At 43.1% G+C, this 11,448-nt stretch overlaps 1 pseudogene; it reads right to left on the minus strand.

Moving 5' to 3' along the window:
- Window positions 1-384: 384 nt before the first annotated feature.
- On the minus strand, window positions 385-502 carry LOC124617438 (annotated as a pseudogene).
- Between the last annotated feature and the right edge of the window lie 10,946 nt (window positions 503-11,448).

Consider the following 11,448-nt stretch of genomic DNA (forward strand, 5'->3'; position numbering starts at 1 on the left):
ATTTTCATTGATTATACTCCGAGGGCTGCTATTTACTTCACCCATGTTCCTCATATCTTCTTTATCTGCTTTTAATTGCTGAATTTCTGAGAATAATTGTACTACAACAATCTGCAAATCCAAACCTTGCTACGCATCCGTCATGACATTACCTGGTTACTCTAAAAATAACTAAACTCCGTCCGATAAGGCCTTGGAAGGGCCAACGGTACCGACCGGCCGCCTGTCATCCTCAGTCCACAGGCATCACTGTATGCGGACATGGAGGGACATGTGGTCAGCACACCACTCTCCCGGCCGTACGTCAGTTTACGAGACCGGAGGCGCTACTTCTCAATCAAGTAACTCCTCAGTTTGCCTCACAAGGGCTGAGTACATCCCGCTTGCCAACAGCGGCTGGCAGACCGGATGGTCACCCTTCCAAGTGCTAGCCCAGCCCGACAGCGCCTAGCTTCGGTGATCTGATGGGAACCGGTGTTACCACTGCGGCAAGGCCGTTGGCACCTGGTTACTCTAGTTATCAAAAATTTGACATCATTGCCGTTTACACGCACGGCAAACAAAGCCAGTACCTGCAGCAGCCCTGCCATTAGTGCTGGGTGTCTCTCTGCTGCATAGCACTACTACTGCACTAGTTCGACATACAGGTACCACACACGAATTCCTGTAAGTAATACCCATCACTCCTACACTCCATAGAAATCTGTAGGTTTTTCTTCTCTCCACAGAAACAGTGATGGACAAAGAAATCTGAGGATCCCACTGCTGACGGTGTTTTATAACGGATCTGGTCCTGGAGGAGCAATGGTGAGGTGTGGGATCATCAAGGTGAGGTGGCGATCACTACTCATAACCACACATTTACTTTTACATAATGGTATTCTTAACACAGTACACACATACCTCCAGCAGTCAATGACCCGACAGTGTACTGACATGAACGCGATGTGAACGAGCTGCAGTTAGTATCAACATGACACACAGTTGGCAAAAAGTTCCCACTTTTCTTCTGAATGGCGAGCTGTACTTGCAGTTGACGACCTTGCATGTGGATTCAGCAGACATGGGAATGCATGTACAGCGCTGGAAGATGAAGGTTCGCATGCTCTGTTTCCACACTTTTCCAAAATGAACAAATAATGTTGTAAAGCAATGCAGATGACAGATAAGTATTTTTATAAATGAAATAAAATACTGCTATAGAGTTTCTGTAAATATAATTGTGGATGTGACTTTTTTTTATAATTTACTTACCATCTACAAAATTATGTACATGCTTGGTTTATATAAACTTTCTGTCACATAATGTACATATCCAGTATCAATCTACAGAATGGTCAGTGGCCAAATAAATAAACTAGTAACCACTCTATTGCTGGCTGCCTAAGGCAGATCAAAAATTTTAAGAAGGCAAGGAGATGACACCTTCAATAGGAACGCACCTTGTGGTGTCACGTATCGATACCTCCCCATAGACGCCATAGCAACAGAATTGCAATTTTCCGTGAGACACTGACAGCGATCGTGCAGGATCGCAATCACGTGCGCCTGCTGAACCACACCCCCAGCACATCTGTACTTCGAGCGCCCTCTGCTACCACAGATAAGAGGGCTAGTGGCAGTGACACAGCTCACTTGTACTTGGAGCCACCTCGTCAGAGGGCGACACACTCCAACATCGCTGCTGTTGCTACTGAATGAGCTGAACTCTATTTCTTGAAATCAGTAAATTTAGAGAAATACAAGTACATCTTCTGCTTGATGTGTTACTTGTTCTCCAATAATTTCTGCTCCTGTCCAGCTTTCCTTCAACGACAGTTGCCACACTCTATAGCCCACCTCTCCTTACCAATCTGTACAAAGTCGAACACAATATCTCTAATAAAGCTTTCGGATTGGGAACAATTTTACTTTTTCATATGACAAAATTTGGTGCACTTACCGTCTTATTCAATATTCATTATGAAACATGAGACTTCAGCAGTTTACTGACACACATTCAATCAACAGTAGTTTGGATGCCAGCATAGCTAAAGTAACACCACAATGAAAATGACGATTCGCTGCTAATGTTTCTCTCGGCGAGACATCTATAAGCTGTGCAGTGGAGCATGGTGGTGATGATAGGGGGGTGAAAACGAGAAGATGTAAGAATAGTGCTTCGGGGAATGCTGCATCTTCTTAAGAACATAGAACACTCCATTCGGCGGTATCCATTGAGCAATTATTCAATCGGTAATTAATTTGTCATTTAACTAGCTCTGGTAGATTTCCCCCAACATCCATTGTCATTCCTATCCTATGAAACGAATGGCCACCTCTTTCTTGAGAATTGCAATTTATACAGCATATTTAGCCAGAAGTTCTTCGAGTCATCTCAGCTTTTACAAGGCCGTCATGAAAAGAGGTGAGTATTGCTATATGACTGCTCATACACCCTTTATTACAATGCAGTTGAGCTGATACTGTTGTGGCTAATCTCTGTTAACCACTTTGCGGTTTATATATCCTGTAGAATACATAAATCCCTTTTCTGAACACCATAGTGAATGGTACAGGAAAACAATTTTGGTCAAAATGTGAACTGGAGCTACTAATACGAACGCATATAGTAACTAGCTGATGTAAGCACTCAGTGTCAAGTATATCACAAATGCTGGGTTTACTTTTTTCTTGAACTTGGTGAGTTATGTACTTTCGTTTTCGATTTCAAGTAAGATTCTGTTATACAGTTTGAACTGTAAGCAGACATATAAATATGTAACTAACTACTCCATCGAATGGAAATGTTTACATAATATTGTAAGCTGGCTGAAGAAATGGTCAGATTCACACCTTACATGAGACCCTTACAAATCGCAATGAGAAGGTGAAGGTGATACCTAACGTAAATCGACAGTTATGAGAACATTTGCCTATCAATATGTAATGCAAAAAGTGATGACAGTCAATCGACGGTAATTAAGACACCATTTCTATACAATGTATGTCTGTGAGCGAACGGCAGAACAGGGAACGCGAGTCGAGTCGCTTTTAGTTTTGAAAAACCAACTCCACAATGACGTAGCGAAACCGCGCTTTGGAAGTTACGCCGGCAACCACTTAAAGCGGTGGCAGAAAGGAGGACAGCGACCCTGGGCCAGGTGATTGAAGCTGGAGGGCCGCCTGTAGCGAGGGCATCGGTACAAGAGCAGAAAGAAGTTTTACAAAGCTGCGTTTCGAAATTCCAATGGCATACGAACAAGAGCAAGTGACGCATTTTCGTCCAGTGAGTGCGACACATGGAAAGGTCAATGTACTTTAGGCGTCTAGAACGGGCACAAAACGTCCGATTGGCGGAAACTCAACAGGAAGGAGAAAACTACTGAAGTTTCGACGCAGTTTGATAGAAGGGACGTTGCGATTGGTAGAGGGTGTTTCTACAAAATGAGAGGAACGCTCCTATTGGTCGAAAAAAGTCATGACGTGAAAAAGGAACCCAAGCGAAGGGAGGCAGTTCTGCCATGACCAGGACAAGAGAAATTTTGTTGGGTGGACTCTTCTCTGAACTGGCGTCAAGTACAGAACGGAGCGCTTATCGCTCTGTACGACGCAGAGAAGAAATTGGTGTGGACACTGCGTTCACAGTGGCTGCACTCCAGCTAAAATTAGCTGTAGCAACGTTTAGCTCCAACTGTGGAGAAGTGAACCAGCCAAATTAGTTAACTGTTCTTGAGAGAACTGAGAGGGCACTATAATATGCACACTGCTCCAACCATGCGCGTGTATATCGCCACATAATAAGACTAGGGCTAAGTACATGTTTTCTCGCATAACGAGAAACATAGGGAACTTTTCTGCTGGAAAGTTCAGCAAAGGCCAGACTTGTTTTGTAGGAATTCCAGTGGGAGAGAGAGGCCTTGCAGACAGCAGCACGTCGCAGCTCAAGGCAAATATCGCGTGCAAAGGTGTAAACTTTGTTGGTTCACCAGCTTGCGTCCACTGTAAACTCGAGCGGCCTTGGGTAATCTTGCGCTCAGATTTGTCATTTGACTAACCACCCAACGTAGACTTGATTGTCATTCTAAATAGTACCGAACTTTGAACCGGAATCGGACGATTTTCGTAGCACTGACCAACATCATAACGTATGTGTAGGAGCAATTTTGTAAAGAAACGTCCGATTAAACTTTCATATTATTGTGCTTAGAATTAATGTAAAGAAACTTCCAATAAAACTTTCATAATATTGTGCTTAAGGTTAATGTTCCTTCAGAGAGTTAATATTTGACATTGATGTGTATAAACTTATTTCACTTTTTGATGTTGGCAAGATGCGTTATCCATTGCGCTGTTTTTATGTTGGAAACTGTGTGAAAAGCTGTAATGTGGTGAGAAATATTGCGACATTAAACTAGTCATTTCACCTCACACAGTTGTTCTCAATTCAAGAATAAGCATGCAAAAACAAACCCCCGTAACCTTACAATATGATGGATTTATTGTCAGTAGTGACAATAGTGCGTCAGCCAAAACAGCTTTCTTTTTCTTTCTTTTTTTTTTTTAGCTGATGTAAATTTCCAAAGATAAACACTACTTACCCAGCATAAACTAGAAGTAATGGTGAAATTAATGAGAACATTAAAGTTTAATAGTACTTGTTGTGTGGATTGACAAATTCGATATTAGACAGTAATTTTTTAATTTTCTTGATTCTCAGTAAAATTCGTAACCTCGTGCTGTTGAGTTATGAGTCAGGCAAGGATTGATGTTCTCTGAACGGGCTATACAAGTGGCCACTGGAGCTCTGAGACGGGTGCCTATGACTGCCCGCAGCGACTAGATACCGCTTTGAATAGATTGCTGGCCTTTGTTTGATATTATAACAAGTAAAGATAGTAATTTCTTTTCTGGTGGTACTGAAAACGTACTCGTGGTGAAGCGAAATGACTACTTACATATGTGATATACAATGTTACTTCAGCGCCGTAAACAGCTTTAAAAGTTAATAATAACTATCACATAGGTACGCTGCTGTTGGTGGGCAGGTAAGCAACTGACACCGCCACTCATCGTAACGCTGAGCGAAGAAATTACAGAGATACAAGCAGGGTGGCGGCCGTGCGAATGTGGGACCAGTCTCGACAGCCCTGACGCTCGCAGCTTCCAAGAGGAGAATAACATAATACACATGGATAGGCCTACAAATGAATCGTGCATTATAACCAGAAATCTTGCGCACAGCATTTCAATACACGTCTTCACAAAAGCAACAAGTGGCTCTCAGGGTACTAAAATATGTAAAATCTAAATAAACTCTCTTATGTTGAACTCATAAATCCTGTCAGTCCATATCACAAGAAGCGGAAACATTGTTTTGTACATTCTTTTGTGTTTACAGAAGTGTCATGCCTAATACAGAATGGCTTGACAGCTTCTGTCTTAAACACACTCCGAATAAAATAAGAAAGGAGAAAAGTGAATTTAGCCTCTGTTATTGTGGATGGGGCAACTGGTGTCTGTAATTTCTCGCACATCGGCTCAGTACTTTGATATGTCATAACTGTCCAACAACTCGATGAAATGTTTCTAAAATTCATGAACACACTCAGAGTTAAGATTGAGCTGCAGTTGCCTGGCCATTTGAATGGACTGCAATCAAGAGAGATATGCTGTAATGTTCGTTCACAGTTTCGTGAATGAACTGAATTTTGTGCCATCTCAAGCCAAGAGGGGCGTTCAATAAGTAACGGACAACTCTTTTTTCTTGGCTAGTTTAAGCTTCTGATGACGTCACTCTCCATACCCAGCTACTAACTGTACATATGTCGACAGCAGATGCTCCATAGACTTTGCACAAGCGTTTGCGAATATTCCCCACAGTTTGTTTCTCTGCAGTGAGAAATTCAGTGACGGCACGTTGTTTGTAACGTACACTACCTACAGACGCCATTTTAAAACCGTCCTGCAGCTACGCGGAAGTGACGGAAACTTGGTGCGCTCACTCAGGAAACTTCAAATAATACATGTGTGATGTTTCGCATTCGTAGCATTGTTTTCGGCTGAGAAAAAAATGCGGTGCATTATTTTCTGGGCAACCCTCGTACAGTTACTACTACTACTACTACCAGCACTACCTCTAATAATACCGCTAATGAGAGAAACAAAAAGTACAGCTAATGTCCTGTAGGCGTGCAAGTTATCACGGACGGACCACAATAAACGATTGGGGGAGAAGGAGGGAGGAGAACATCCGTGTGCCCTTCAAAGGAAGCAGCGTGGCATTTGCATTAAGCGGTTTAAGGAAATAACAGAGAACTTGAAACTAACTGAACGGGGGAGTCAGTCCACCGGCCTCCAGTACGTGACCCTGTTTTCCAATACCGCGCCACGTCGCTCACTTAGTGTTTCTATACAGTAGTGTAACAAGTGTGTTCAGAAAGTAGGGGGAATTTTGTAATTTCGTGTGTTGTATTAGTCCTATTAGCACTATTATCTCGTTCCCTAAGGAAAGTCAGTTTCCTACAGGGGCTGCTTTTATTTGGAAATACACTCCTGGAAATTGAAATAAGAACACCGTGAATTCATTGTCCCTGGAAGGGGAAACTTTATTGACACATTCCTGGGCTCAGATACATCACATGATCACACTGACAGAACCACAGGCACATAGACACAGGCAACAGAGCATGCACAATGTCGGCACTAGTACAGTGTATATCCACCTTTCGCAGCAATGCAGGCTGCTATTCTCCCATGGAGACGATCGTAGAGATGCTGGATGTAGTCCTGTGGAACGGCTTGCCATGCCATTTCCACCTGGCGCCTCAGTTGGACCAGCGTTCGTGCTGGACGTGCAGACCGCGTGAGACGACGCTTCATCCAGTCCCAAACATGCTCAATGGGGAACAGATCCGGAGATCTTGCTGGCCAGGGTAGTTGACTTACACCTTCTAGAGCACGTTGGGTGGCACGGGATACATGCGGACGTGCATTGTCCTGTTGGAACAGCAAGTTCCCTTGCCGGTCTAGGAATGGTAGAACGATGGGTTCGATGACGGTTTGGATGTACCGTGCACTATTCAGTGTCCCCTCGACGATCACCAGTGGTGTACGGTCAGTGTAGGAGATCGCTCCCCACACCATGATGCCGGGTGTTGGCCCTGTGTGCCTCGGTCGTATGCAGTCCTGATTGTGGCGCTCACCTGCACGGCGCCAAACACGCATACGACCATCATTGGCACCAAGGCAGAAGCGACTCTCATCGCTGAAGACGACACGTCTCCATTCGTCCCTCCATTCACGCCTGTCACGACACCACAGGAGGCGGGCTGCACGATGTTGGGGCGTGAGCGGAAGACGGCCTAACGGTGTGCGGGAACGTACCCCAGCTTCATGGAGACGGTTGCGAATGATCCTCGCCGATACCCCAGGAGCAACAGTGTCCCTAATTTGCTGGGAAGTGGCGGTGCGGTCCCCTACGGCACTGCGTAGGATCCTACGGTCTTGGCGTGCATCCGTGCGTCGCTGCGGTCCGGTCCCAGGTCGACGGGCACGTGCACCTTCCGCCGACCACTGGCGACAACATCGATGTACTGTGGAGACCTCACGCCCCACGTGTTGAGCAATTCGGCGGTACGTCCACCCGACCTCCCGCATGCCCACTATACGCCCTCGCTCAAAGTCCGTCAACTGCACATACGGTTCACGTCCACGCTGTCGCGGCATGCTACCAGTGTTAAAGACTGCGATGGAGCTCCGTATGCCACGGCAAACTGGCTGACACTGACGGCGGCGGTGCACAAATGCTGCGCAGCTAGCGCCATTCGACGGCCAACACCGCGGTTCCTGGTGTGTCCGCTGTGCCGTGCGTGTGATCATTGCTTGTACAGCCCTCTCGCAGTGTCCGGAGCAAGTATGGTGGGTCTGACACACCGGTGTCAATGTGTTCTTTTTTCCATTTCCAGGAGTGTAATCGCTGTTATCTCATGATTTAGCTCTTAGCTAATTTCGTCTCATTGCGCATTTTCGTTCTATATCCTTCACCCACATCACAGTAAAAAATTGAATCCGTTTAGAATCTGATATTCTACACATCTGTATGGAGGATGCAACATTTGATGGCGTCTTTAAAAGACTATTAATTTTTCGGTTGCTTGGTGAAGATGTCGGAAGAGCACATGGACAGTGTTAAACGAGATTAAGTAGTATCGGTGATTACTTATTTTGTGAAGAAATGGTTAAGAGTATTTGTAGTAAGTATGGCTAAAAGTACGGAATCAAATGCAACAAGCCTTTATAAACGTTAAATATTTCTTTAGGGAGATCAGCTATGAGTAAAAAAAGGTTTACAAGTGGTATAAGCATTTCTAAGACGGCTGTGAAGGGGTTTAAGGTGATGTTCTCCCTGGAAGTCTAGCACATCATCAGTCTACGAAATAGTGTAATAAGTGAAAGAAATCATTAAGATAGATCGCCGGATCACACTCAGAGAACTTTCTTACGATGTTGGTGTATCAACTGGCTCGAACAACGAAGTTATTTTGGGTCTTTTGCCAATGAAACATGTAACAGCAAAAGTTTTCCCAAATATGTAGAATTTGGAACAGAATCAGCAGCGTATGCAAGTTATTCAGCTGCCGCTAGATGAAGTCAGCAAGGATGCAGAAGTAGTCAAATGCGTCGTAACAGTTTGCGGATATTATGTCGAAACTAAGGTTCGATCGCCCCTGTGGAAGCACTCTGGATCGCGAAGACCGAAATATCCTTGATCTGGTCATATCCCTGCGTGTTCTCCGATTTCAACGGCATGGTGCACCACGAGGTCTTGCACACCGTCGAGTAATCTATAAGGAGTATTGCTTACAAGCTCCACGTCGTTTTTGTGAAGCATTCTAAATAAACGGACGGACTTGTGGCGAAATATTATTCATGGCTTTTGCACCAAGGTCGTTTCTTGTTCGTGTATTTTTGGTTCAAATGGTTCAAATGGCTCTGAGCACTATAGGACTTAACATCTGTGGTCATCAGTCCCCTAGAACGTAGAACTACTTAAACCTAACTAACCTAAGGACATCACACACATCCATGCCCGAGGCAGGATTCGAACCTGCGACCGTAGCAGTCGCGCGGTTCCGGACTGAGCGCCTGAACCGCTAGACCACCGCGGCCGGCTGTATTTTTGGCTAAAAATAATTCGGAATGACGACTTGCCAGATATGCCCCAGGTGAATTTCTTCTGTTGCCAAAATAATGAAAACCTTACAAGGTTGTCTTACAAGCACAGATAAAATGCGTCGCTGGCAGAGCTAAAACTTATCTTGAAGGTCGAGTCTCGGAAATGTTCGGAGATTGGGAGAAACGCTGGCACAAGTACATTACATCTAATGGGAACCATTGTGAAGGCGATAAAATTTCAGTAAGCGAGTAAATAATATTTTCGAAAAGAAAAATTCCAATTATTTTTAAATGCATCATGTAGACTGCATGTTAAACTTTCACTTCAGTAAAACTATGTTTGACAGCCATGTTAACTTGTGCGCCATCAGCAGTGTCGCAGATATTATTTACTTGCCCTGTCCACAAGAGCTTTTGTTTGCAGGTGTGAGTAGTGCCTTTGTGTAAGCACAACAGTTTTCCTCTTACAGAGATGATATCTCTTTAGGTCTTATCACATATGATAAACACTCTGCTGATAAAGGTGATAAGACGTAGAGAGGTACCCTGCCTCCGGCAGAGGAAACTTACGGGTCTGGAGCCATGCACTTCATCTGTTAGCAACAGTAGTAGCAGAGAGGAAAGCAAAAATTTTGTAACGTAAATTTTCTTGTAAGATATAAACTCACTGAGCCTGCGGATGTTGTATTATGAGAATTAAACTGCTTTAATAGTAAGGTTTGTAACAAAATTAATAATCAGTGTAGGGGTTGTGTACTAAAGTTATTTAATGCATAATTACACGCAGTTTCTCACAAAAAAATAAGTAAAGGATGCTGAGAACAACGCTTCATATTGATGTAAAATAAGGGTGAGTTCTGAACTCGGGTTGGCTCATGAGTAGGCGTTATCTTCTCCTCCTAACCTCTTTTCTGTTCCTGTAATACAGTAACCGAAAATTAGTATGCATTTCATATGATAACACAGTATTCCGTATGTTATCATCGAAGAACAACTTCACTTCTACATATTAAGATGAATGTAGACATATACCTTCAAGTTTGTTTCTTGCAATTCGACGAATATACAAAACTCAGTAGTAATCGTATTCATATTAGACTGGAAAGCCAAAATTGTGGATACGGCCGTTTCAAGAGTTGTATTACCTTTCATTTGCCATGTCTGTGCACAAATTTTAAGTACAAAACTTTCCACTAAATCCCGAAACAGAACACTATACACAGACTGACATATTATTTAAGATGTAACATCATAACAAAGCATTTGACATGCAGTACTGGATAAAGTCCTCAGTTAGCCTGTTGGTTGAGTTATCTAGCGTCTTGAGTGGTAAGCATTTTGAGATCTATTGCTCCATGTCTAATTCTTCCAAATTCACGAACATGTATTTCTCACTATATTACGTTAACCACGATATCCGACTTTGTGCCTGCTTCATGTCACGTAATACAGTTAATTTCACTAAACCTCAGTATTTAACATAAGTGCGATTTAGAAACTTAAACTTCTGTCGTCATCATCCAATTATTTTAAGGCAATATATATGCTGCACATGGTGCGCTATACATACATACACTCTCATTATGGTTGTAATTCCAGTATTTCAAAACAGATGCATTGTGTAATATTAGTTGTCAATGTCTTATCTTCTTTCAGTTCACCGACGCCTCTCCCGAGGCAGCGGATAAGTGTTTTTATTTTATCTGAAAGTTAATGTCGAATAGTTGTGAAAGTAAACTGGCTGACCGAAAAGTTGATATTTACGATAACAATCATAAGTGGCAATGAAAGACGACAAATCCTTTTCTCGCATTCCATATGCCGCTAAGCTTTTTTTAAGTGATTGACAATATACATGGATTCAAAAAATTAAAGATTTCACAGAATAACGCTAATATTTATTCCAGTGAGAGCACTTACCGACTGCAGTAAGTTAAAGACTTTTTGCATTCTTCTTCTTCTTTTTCGTTACTTTTTCTCATACGCCACTTGGTCTCTACTTATTCTGTCGTACTGACTCTACATGTTATTCATTACTTCTGTGTTTACTGTGGTGCAATAAAACGCTTTCTTCTTTCCCATCGAAGTCCATTAGTTTTATCACAGTGATACGCCCAGCAGTTATAAACGGTTCAGAAACATGGAGCATCACTAAATGAGAAAAGAAAACCTTATTAATATACAAATTAAGAGTAATGAGGAACATGTGTGGACTGGTATTAGGTAAAGGAGAATGGGGCAGAAGGAAGGATTAGGAAATCTATGCCGGCTGGAGTGGCCGAGCGGCTCTAG

This window comes from Schistocerca americana, chromosome 5 (assembly GCF_021461395.2).
Source record: "Schistocerca americana isolate TAMUIC-IGC-003095 chromosome 5, iqSchAmer2.1, whole genome shotgun sequence".
NCBI lineage: Eukaryota > Metazoa > Arthropoda > Insecta > Orthoptera > Acrididae > Schistocerca > Schistocerca americana.